Here is an 11980-nt window from a genome sequence, read left to right as displayed (position 1 = left end):
AATTTCTGAGTATGACGCTTCCCACTTGATATAGCAAATCTGTCCCGCTACAGTGTTACAGAATTGACGTTGGAATGACCAAAACGCCCCGCAATCATTTTGGTTTCCCCCCATTCACACGCCCCATCTGCATTTTGATAGGGACGATAATGTCTTATCACTTGGAATTGCCATGCGTATTGTCAGTCAAATCTTGAACAGCAAACTCTCACGTACTCCCTCCGTCCCACTTAAAATGAAATATTTGGGAATCGGCACAGGATTTTATGTAGTTTTATTTTGTAAGTGAATGAAAAGAGAGTAAAGTAAGAGAGATGAAAAAATAGAGATAGAGTTGTTTCCATTTTAAGAAACGTTTCATTTTTAATGAAACAACCAAAAAGGAAAACGTTTCATTTTTAATGAGACAGAGGGAGTATATTTACAAGTTGGTGGGACCATGCTAATACAAATAAGTCAACATATAATTATGGTTATTACAATTGAGGAAAAGCGAACGGGCCATTAAATATCTTTCCCTGCATCCACTGTCCACACAGTCCACACATTCTATATCAATACTTCAAAAACAAATTACCTAGTATTTTCTCATTTGATACTAGCATTGAACGAGTCAACGAGTCATATACTGATTAATAACCGTGTGCAACGAGCCTTTGGATTTTGCAGATGATTTTAATTAAGGAAAAATGATTGATTTCATGAGTAAGTAATATTTTTTTAATTTAAAAGTATTTTTTTGGATGACTTAAATCATTGATAGTTTTTGCATAATATGTACCTTAATTTAAATAAATTTGAAGATCTAATAAAACATAATAAAATTTATAATTTTTATTAAGGGCTTTAGCTCTTTAATACATTTGCTTGGGTCTGCTTATGATTCAGCCTTGTAGTGGACCCCAAAAATTGGTCGCAAACATATTGTTTGACTGCCAAAATCAATGGTACCTTAATTTTCATCAGTATTTAAATTTCATATTTGAACTATGTATACTCCCTTCATCCATAAATACACCATCTGTTCCATCTCAAGTGATTGACTATTTTCCGGTATATGTTTGAAGAAATTATATAAATAGTTAAAGTAAAGAGAAAATAAATTAAGTAAGAGAATAATATAGATACGACTCTCTTCTATATTATTCTCTCTCTTACTTTACTTTCTCTTCAATTTAACTATTTATTATCATCTTCGCAAAACAACGGCCAAGAAGAAATCAATCACTTGAGATGGGACGGATGGAGTATAACTTATATCAGGAATAAGAAAAATGGACCACTAAAATGTTGGTATTATTTTCCTTATATTATTCTATATATATACATTTAATAAATTCACATTGAAATACAAAGTCACCTATATCAATCTGTCGCAAATGAGCATTCAATAGTCATTAATAGAGTCAAACTTTCAAACGAGTCCGCCCTTCATTCTAATATCAAGCCGTGGGAATCCACACGAGAAAAACAAAAATACACTATTCGCTCCCTCCGGCCGTCATTAGGAGTCTCATTCTTTGGCGACACGAGTTTTAAGAAATAACTCATCAGTCCTCAGTAAAATTAATGATCAGTAATATATGCTTCGATTTTGTACGAGAATATTCATGCAACGATCGTATTTGACGCAAAAATCAAATTGGAGATAGGTTATGATTTCGGCCAGCCTGTGCCGCCGGCGATCGAGGTGGAGCCCACCCCCGCCGCGAAGAGTTGCGAAGCCGGAGCCACGCTCCCTAACTTCACCAATTAGTCGCCTCTTCTTCGTCGCCGGCGACCGGTTGTTTCTAATAAATTTTTTAAGATTAAATTAGTTGCTTCTTTTTTATATTTTCAATCATCATTATGCAACTTTTAGTGGCCAATGCATTTTCTGTTTTGAGAGTGACACCCACTCATCACTGTCTCCATTCAATTGAAGTCATGGTCTAGTTTAATTATACCTTTTTGGTTACTTTTTGCCTAGTTTAATTGAAGTCATGGTCTAGTTTTGTTAAATGAACTTGTTCCGAAATCATAACCTATCTCCAATTTGATTTTTGCGTCAAATACGATCGTTGCATGAATATTCTCGTACAAAATCGAAGCATATATTACTGATCATTAATTTTACTGAGGACTGATGAGTTATTTCTTAAAACTCGTGTCGCTAAAGAATGAGACTCCTAATGACGGCCGGAGAGAGCGAATAGTGTATTTTTGTTTTTCTCGTGTGGATTCCCACCACGGCTTGATATTAGAATGAAGGGCGACTCGTTTGAAAGTTTGACTCTATTAATGATTATTGAATGCTCATTTGCGACAGATTGACATAGGTGATTTTGTATTTCAATGTGAATTTATTAAATGTATATATATAGAATAATATAAGGAAAATAATACCAACAATTTAGTGGTCCATTTTTCTTATTTCTGATATAAGTTATACTCCATCCGTCCCATCTCAAGTGATTGATTTCTTCTTGGCCGTTGTTTTGCGAAGATGATAATAAATAGTTAAATTGAAGAGAAAGTAAAGTAAGAGAGAGAATAATATAGAAGAGAGTCGTATCTATATTATTCTCTTACTTAATTTACTTTCACTTTACTTTAACTATTTATATAATTTCTTCAAACACGTACTGAAAAACAGTCAATCACTTGAGATGGAACAGATGATGTATTTCACCAATCGGTCAACCCACGCCGATCGGCTGGCCGGTATACCGCTGGCCGCCTACAATGGTTCGGCTAGCCGACCGGCCAGCGCGAAGAATCGGCTAGCCGACCATTGCGGATGCTCTAAACACTGATGAAAATTAAAGCACCATTGATTTTGGCAGTCAAACAATATGTTTGTGACCAATTTTTGGGGTCCACTACAAGGCTGACTCATAAGCAGACCCAAGCAAATGTATTAAAGAGCTGAAGCCCTTAATAAAAATTATAAATTTTATTATGTTTTATTAGATCTTCAAATTTATAAATTAAGGTACATATTATGCAAAAAACTATCAATGATTTAAGTCATCCAAAAAAATACTTTTAAATAAAAAAAATATTACTTACTCATGAAATCAATCATTTTTCCTTGATTAAAATCATCTGCAAAATCCAAAGGCTCGTTGCACGCGGTTATTCATCATTATAGGACTCGTTGACTCGTTCAATGCTAGTACCAAATGAGAAAATACTAGGTAATTTTTTTTTGAAGTATTGATATAGAATGTGTGGATGCAGGGAAAGATATTCATTCGCTTTTCCTCAATTGAAAAAGCCATAATTATATGTTGACTTATTTGTATCAGCATTGTCCCACCAACTTGTAAATATACATGATAGTTTGCTGTTCAAGATTTGACTGACCAATGCGCAAGGCAATTCCAAGTGATTTATAAGACATTTTCGTCCCTATCAAAATGCAGATGGGGCGTGTGAACGGGGGAAAACCAAAATGATTGCGGGGCGTTTTGGTCATTCCGACGTCAATTCTGCGACACTGTAGCTGGACAGATTTGCTGTATCAAGTGGGAAGCGTTGCACTTGCTTCGTTGCATAGTAACGGAGGCAAAACTTTTTAACTCATAAATTAAAAAAAATTATTTTAGGTGAGTTAAGTAAAAAGATAATAAAATGAAAAATGAAAAAAAAAAAAGAAATGAAAAGAAAAAAAAAGTAAGAGAAAATAAAATAAGTGTGGAAAATTGTGTTGACTCTTGACTCTTACTAAAATGAGAAATGACTCTGTTACTATGGAATGGACGAAAATGGAAAAACGACCATGTTACTATGGAATGGAGGGAGTATATTTGTAGCGAAATTTGTGAGGAACAGTGCGGACCGAAGCGGATATCGAGTTTTACATGTACTAATTTTAATTTATAATAGTCATAATTGTTTTACATGTACTAATTTTAATTTATAATAGTCATAGTTTTGTAACTTAATTTATGCATTTGGTTTTATCTTTTAGTATAAAAATAGAAATACTATCATTTATATCTACAAATTCAGAATTATCAAATTTATGAGTTTTTCAGACACTAGTTTCTATGAATTAACTTTAACTGACCGATGCTAACTTATTTATTTATATACGACAGTGCAAGCTTTTTTCAGAATAATGCAATGTTATTTTGTTAAAATGAATGCCGAAGATGAAATGACTTCTCTACTATGAAGGAGAGGAAATACTAAATTGATACTTATTTTATTGTTTAAGTTTCTATCCTTGATTTAATGATCGAAACATATGTCTTTTACTCTCTCCGTCCCCAATTAAGAGTCATACTTTATTTTTACCATAAATAATAAGTAGGTCTCACATTCCATTAACTCAATTCACTCACATTTTATTATAAAACCAATATAAAAAATGGGTCTCATATCCCACTAACTTTTTTAACCAATTTTTCTTTACAGTTCTTAAAACTCGTGCCCAATCAAAATGTGACTCTTAATCGGGGACGGATGAGTACATGTTGCTAAAAACTGAAGATCTACTTTTCCTTTGTTTGTCAAGTATATCCATTGTTAATTGGAGTCTATAATATAATACTCCCCCGTCTGCGATAGGAGTCCCGATTTTCCATTTTAGTCATGTTAGAAATTTGGACTTCCACATGACTAATTTAATGTGTATGACTATCTTTTAGTTGTCCAATTAAAGTGATCTATTAAAGATTAGAGTTTTGGTTAAAGTGTATTTATTTGTTATGAAATAAGTGTAGATACCATATGAGATTTTCTATTTGATGAGAGACCGAATAGAAAATAAAAGGATTTATATTTAGTATAAATATAAGTTAGGGTTATGGTCCCAGACGTCAGAAGAACATTCGACGAGAAATCCTAATAACTTGAACTAAAAATATCAAAAATTATTATAAAATAATAAAACCCACTATTTATATATTATCAAGAAATCTTAAGAAAGAAAACGAAACTATGAAAATTAAAATAAAATTCTCTCAACAATAAAGTAACGTTTTCACCCTTTAAGCGATGTATGTTTTTACCGTTTTCAACGTCTTCAGTGTTATCATTTGGAACGCTATCACATTTTTAATTAAAACATTATAAGAACTGTAACCCGTATCAAATACTTAGTAACAAATTAATTGACAATTTTAATAATTAATTTAGAGACTTTTTTTTTTATAAATATTAGAAATTGGTCACTCACCCCTTAAAAGGCCTTTATAAGAGGAAGGGTTATCGATACTTATATAGACAAGCTAGGATCATCACCAAGTCGATGTGATACAGAATTTAGTGAATTTAACACGCTCTCTCACGTATGAGCCAGAATGACACATCGGACTTCCATCACGTGGGTAGGCAAAAGAAGAGATAAAGAAATATAATCCATCATTGACTTGGACCTGTTCTGATACCATATTAGAAATGTGTCACTCATCCCTTAAAAGACCTTTATAAAGAGGAGGGCTATCCATACTTATATAGACAAACTAGATCATTACGAAGTTGATGTGAGACAAAATTTAGAAAATTTAACAATAAAAATCAATTGCTTCTTAAATTTTAGTTGGTCCATTACTGGTGGCCTAATAATATAAATCCCCAATAATACTTTCATTGTTTTAGGTTTTCTACAGATCCATAAATGGTTTTTACAAGGATCAAAACTATGGCTCTTTTCTTAGTTATGGCTCTTCTCATTTTCTCACAAGTTGCAGACGCTCGACAGCTCGATCGATCTCCATGTAAGCACTCCTTTTCTTTCCAAATCTCTACACTGTTAATCAAAATTTCTCAGGTAATTCTTTGAACTAGATTGGTGGAATCTAAAGGAATAGATTGAATTCAAATTAAATTAAACATAAAATATTTTGATTACAGGTCTTGGCAATTCATCAGTAGATTATGACTATATGGATTTAAGTCGACACTCTTTTCAATATTAAGAAGCAAAACACTTTCTTGATTAATAAAAAAATGTGAAATATTCACTTGATAAAAAGATTATTAACTAATTACACTCTGGATATGATTTAATTCAGATAAAAGAATACCTGGAAAGTTTAACTGCCCCGAAGGACGATATCCGTGCTGTGGGTATAGTGGAGTGTGCCAATGCTGCCGGTAGCCCAACAACACTCACGTTTCCAACCAACCACTTTTGTTTTATGTAATTTTAAAAAAATATATATAAAGGAAAATAAAGTTCGAATATTACGTTGGATTTATCTTTCAGAGAGTGAGCTGATTTACAGTTGGCCCGAATCGAAAATGGCCTGATTAACCGAAACTTTTCTTATTATTTTTTTTTTGTCAAACATCTTGACTCCATTTTTAATTTGAGATTAAGATTTTAATGTTTGTTGTGAGGGCAAACAATTCCCATACTGGAGAATGAATAAGAGTTGCAAGTGAATAAATGGGTTACCCCAACTGCATTAGTATGAAGCCTTTTGGGAAGTACCCCAAAAGCAAACTGTGAGGGCTTTGCCTAAAGCGGACAATATCATACTAACGTGGAGTTTAGGTGTGCAGTATCGTGACCCAACATTTGCAAAATAATTTTAATATTCTCAAACACCTAATAAATAATTGGTGTTAAATATTTGTCCAAACATTACCTCTTGCGATCTACTACTTAGTGTAAGTTATAGTAGCAGGGTCATCTTCTAATGAGTTTAGCCCCTTAATCCCAAATTGAGACTAAATATGGACCCTTTGATCTAAAAATTAAAGGCTGAGATTGAATGAAAAAAATATCAATATATTGAATTAACAATCTCAACGAAAGGGTAAAATGGACAATTTACGTAAAATTCAGCCTGCACATTCAATTTCATTTCTAAAACCATTCTCTCCACCTTCAACAACCACACCACTCACTCCATCTTTTCTCTCAATCCGTCGCCCCATTCACTGAATTTTCTCTCTGAATCTCTCAATCTCATCACCGTTTCACTGCATTTTCTCTCTGAATCTCTCAATCTCGTCGTCGTTCACTGCATTTTCTCTATCAATCGCCCAATCTCGTCGCCATTCACGTCATTTTCTCTCTCAATCTCTTTCGCCGTCCAAAACTAGATTCACTACTCCAAAACACATATCTCTAACTCAAATACAGAAGAACAGCTCGAAAACTCCCATTCTCCTCCGAAGAAAAGCTCGAACTATGGCAGATTCACAGATTTGAAGAAAAACGACGGTAAATATGATATTTAAACTCCGAAATTTGTTTTAAACTTGCTAAAATTTCAACAGAAATGAAACTAATAGATTTATTTTGCAGTGAACGACTTCAAAAAAGGTGCAATGGTTTAAGTCGAAAATGCTCCTGCTGAATCGAAATGTATTTTTCAATTTGATTTACCGATTTCTGATTTTTTGCATTGCAGTTTGAGATTTCAGATTTCAACAAAGAATTAGGGTTCAAATTTTAATGAAATATGTTTATAAGCTTCTGTAGTTGTATTATTGGTAGATTGATTTCTGATTTGATAGCATATGAGAATATGAATCTTCATTTTCTGAAAGCTTGAAGCTCTGATGAATTATTTAGAAGATCTGTTAATATTAGAAAGCTTTTGTATCCAGTACAAATATGGATATTGGGTAAGCTAAATGTTGATATTGGGTAAGCTATATGTTGATGATGTGTAAGCTATATGTTGATATTGGATAAGGTATATGTTGATATTGGGTAAGCTATATGCTGATGATGTCTTAGCTAAATGTTGATAATGGGTAAGCTATATGTTGATATTGGGTAAACTATATGTTGATATTGGGTTAGATATGTGTTGATGATGTCTTAGCTAAATGTATGCTATATGTTGATATTTGTGAATTCAACAACCTGTTAGAATGATTGTAGTACTTGTCATAAGTTTGTTTCTAAACTAATCATGGTTTATGTTTACCAAAATTACAAATTTGCAAGTCGGTGAAGGAGAAGACAAAACATCATCTGACTGAATGCGAATGCAACAAATTTGCCAAGGTTGATGTGGAAGAGCTTATTGCAAATTGGGGAAAACAGTAGGAGCTTTGGAGGATTATAAATAAACTTCTTTTGCGATATTTTTGAATGTAGAAATACTAATGGCATTACCTGGACATGTTATGTTAGTGTTCCTTTTGTCAGTAATGAGAAATATCGTAACTCATCTACAAAATATTAAGAAGTACATGATCTGGTATCGTTTCAATATTTGTGTTGATATTATTTTGTTATTCATAGCAACCTCAGAATGTGTATAGACCAATTATTGAGAATTCCAAATAGTAATGTTGAGAAAGTATACACGAATGATTGAGAATTCCAAATAGTAATGTTGAGAAAGTATACACGAATTATTGAGATTTCCAAATAGTAATGTTGAGAAAGTATACACGAATTATTGAGATTTCCAAATAGTAATGTTGAGAAAGTATACACGAATTATTGAGAAAGTATACACGAATTATTGAGAATTCCAAATAGTAATGTTGAGAAATTATACACGAATTATTGAGAATTCCAAATAGTAATGTTGAGAATTTATAAAGTTGTATTGATGTCCATTCGATTACATATAATTGAAAATTTAAGCAACACGAAATGTTTTGAACAAACTTAATAGTATATGGAAAATAAAATGAGATAACATTCAGAACATATGTTTGAGATTATTATTCTTCCATACAAACATGGAATCAAGAATGCTAAACAACCGAAATCACGGTAATAGGAACACCTAATTTATTTCTATTTTTTACTCCTCTTTACCGCAGTTCCTTGATTCATGATTAACCATTTTATGGCATTTCCCACATCGTCTAGGAGGTTTAGCTGCTGCCTTCTTCGCCGCATCCATCTTAGAAGGCAACCTGGATCCAAATCCTTTACACTTCACCACATTTGGCGGATGAGCATGTATAACATCAGGCCTCACAACACCATACAATTTCTCAAACCTCTTATTTTTCTCCAACACGGACATCACACAAGAACCATCACCAAAAAGCTGATTTTCAACATCCTCAATCATAGCTATAACTGCATTAATATTAGCAATGCTGCCAAGTAATAATGGCGCATGTTGTTTTTCTACCAGATTTTCGAGGATCAAATCCAACTTCTTTAGCATAATCTTCATAGAAGGAGATAGCAGCATCAAGTGACTTGAAACTTTTTCCAACAAAAGGCCTTAATTCTTCTTTGCACAGAGGTGTAACTTTAACTAAAATATAAATTCAACATTTTAGAAAACAACTTCAACATATCAGGTTACAAAAATCAATAATAAAGTACAGAAACATCAATAAATTACATTATCAACACACAACATAAAACATACAAATTAAAACTAAGAAACAGAGAATAAGAACAAAAAACAAAGGAAACAACATATGAATAAAACTGATAGAATAATCATCAAACAAACTGAGACAAAAAAACACTAAAACTAGTACTAATCAATGAAAAAACTATTAAAAGCATAAAGATGTATCGTAACATGAACAACAGAATAAAAAATTATAAAAATTACTAATGAATGTATGAAATAACAGCTCGAATAGAAACAGAAACTTCAAATACAAAAATTGAGAAGATGCATATCGAATGATTAACACATACCTGTCATTACTGAACAAAGACAAGCAAAATAACTTCGAAAAGGAGACAATCGCGATAGGTTGATGAGATCGGCAGAAATTGACAAGCAAAATAGCTTCAAAAAGAAGAAAATCGCGTGAAGACTCAATTTGATGAGATCGCCAGATTTTGAACAGCGAAAATCACTTCCTCCAATATATAATAGCGTGATTCAGAAAATATAAATTTGGGAAGAAATCTCTGAGATTTGAAGATCGATTTTGATGATACGAAGAGGAGAAGAGAAATTTAGGGAGGAGAAATTTTAGGAATATAAATCTGGGGTTTGACCGTGAATTAGAGAGTATTGGCATGCAATTGGAATAGACTAAAATACCCTTTTCATATTATTTAAATTAATAAAAAGAAAAATATATTTCAAATCTAGGCTAAATCAAGCCCTTGGATTAGAAGAATGAATGGTTATGATGAAGTCTTAATTTGTGATTGGAAATTAGTTAGCATATGATCATGCCCCTATAGTAGCATATTAAAGCAACACAAATTTATGCAATTCGAAGTTAAAAGTCTTATTTGACACAACACGTTTTAAACTTTATCACAGTAAAATTGTTATTAAAAAAGAGATAGATACTATATAAATCAAAAAAATTATTGACTTAATTTTATATTTTTTGAAATTAGAATATAAAATCATGAACTTTTAATATTTATAAATTTTCTTACAATGATCAAAATGAAACTAATATAGCGAAATCAATTATGATATGAAAATAAACACTGTTGTTTTCTAAAAATAATATCACTATATTTTGAGTGTTAATTTAAATATGTCAATATATTTAAAACGACATGATTTTATTTTCATAGCATATTTGATTTTGACATATTAAATAGTTGGAGTATAAATTTTGATTTTTTATCACTATGAGACAATTACAAAAATTGAATATTTGTGATTTTATATTTTAGTTTCGGACATTATGGTTAAGATCAAATCATTGCCACATTTTGCTATGATTTTTTTAGTTCATTCATCAAAATTACATCTTATGTATTTAGGTAAATTTATCTATAATAAAGTTGTTTTAATTTCTACTAATAATACTTCAACCAATTCTTCTCTTAATTTTATTTATCTTATTTTCAATTTTACATTAAAATTTATGACATAAACTTTTACGACTAATTTCTGTTAATGAAGATTGGAGATGTTAAGCTTTTATCTTAACCATTCTGGCATGAAAGACTCGCCAGCCAAAAATTGAGGAGTTATGGTTAAGATGAACTCATTATAGGCTTAAGGCCTAAAATAAAGAAGGCTCGACTAACTGGACCGAGTAGTTTGAAATCGTAAAAGATGATCCGAGTGATATTCTTAATCATAATACAACATTATAACAGTAGATGAAGTACTTATACCTTTTCTGGTCAATTATAAGTGAAACATTTCTTTTGAGCACAATGTTTAAGTAAGTGATGTTTAGTGAATTAATTGGAGAGATAATAAAGTATGAGAATGTACAAAGTAGAGAAATGAAGAGATGATAAAATATTAGAGAGAATAGAATGTGATTCATACTTCTATTCTATTCATTTGTTTAGTACGATAGAGTAAAGGGGAGAATTGAAGGAAGTTGAAAGAAAATGCAACAAATTTATCATTTTATTCGTATCTTGCAACAAAAAAAAATCACTCATTTAAAGTGGGATGATAAAAAAAATAATATATCTCGCTTAAAAGAGGAAGTATTTGGCACAAAATCTCTTCCTGATCTGGGCAGAAGGCAACAAAGGAATTAGTTCTTGATGCTTTAAGGCAAAGTGACTCACTATATAGTGATGCACTTCTTCAAATTACCAATAAAAAATGACTTTGACTAGGAGTACTTCTTAAAAAATGACTATGAATTTCTTGTGGTTAATAATTAATGGGGAATTGTAGAAATTCATCATCTAGTTTCCCACAAAGTACTCCCATCGTTTTCTAATCAAAATATCTACTTAAATATCAATACGTTTCAATTACCCCATTCAAATATCAATATTTGCTTCTCTCAATCATAAGATAATAATCAACCCCTATCATCAATTAAAATTTACAGTAGAGTATTTAAAAATAAGTATACTACTCAATAATAATAAGGGTTGATTTCATAGAAGGATCCTACTCAACTAGTGAGTACTAAAAAATTTGTGTCAAAATAGGCAATAAACTTTATTTTTCTTTCCAATAAGGTACTAATTCCTTTTGTACTTTTATAGATATTTTTAAAAGAGTAAATAGTCATTTACATCACAAAGTTTGGTCAAAATATAGTCTATATATCGCACAAAGTTTAAATCCGCTAATTAAATCACAAAGTTTCAATTTTTCTAGTTTATCTCATGGGTCGAATTTTAGGTGGAATATTTGCATCT

The 11980-nt window shown here is 31.5% G+C and overlaps 1 long non-coding RNA gene across 1 annotated transcript; it reads left to right on the top strand.

Moving 5' to 3' along the window:
* The first annotated feature begins 5537 nt into the window (after positions 1-5537).
* On the top strand, positions 5538-8170 carry LOC125220074 (uncharacterized). The gene is made up of 3 exons (XR_007176286.2): positions 5538-5708; positions 6006-7165; positions 7250-8170. It is a non-coding gene; the product is annotated as an uncharacterized LOC125220074 (long non-coding RNA).
* The last annotated feature ends 3810 nt before the right edge of the window (positions 8171-11980 follow it).

This window comes from Salvia hispanica, chromosome 1 (genome assembly GCF_029641045.1).
Source record: "Salvia hispanica isolate PSC_SH4W2 chromosome 1, Shi_PSC_v1, whole genome shotgun sequence".
Lineage (NCBI taxonomy): Eukaryota > Viridiplantae > Streptophyta > Magnoliopsida > Lamiales > Lamiaceae > Salvia > Salvia hispanica.
The sequence above is the reverse complement of the archived record's forward strand: the minus strand, read 5'-3'. Positions and strand labels throughout refer to the sequence as shown.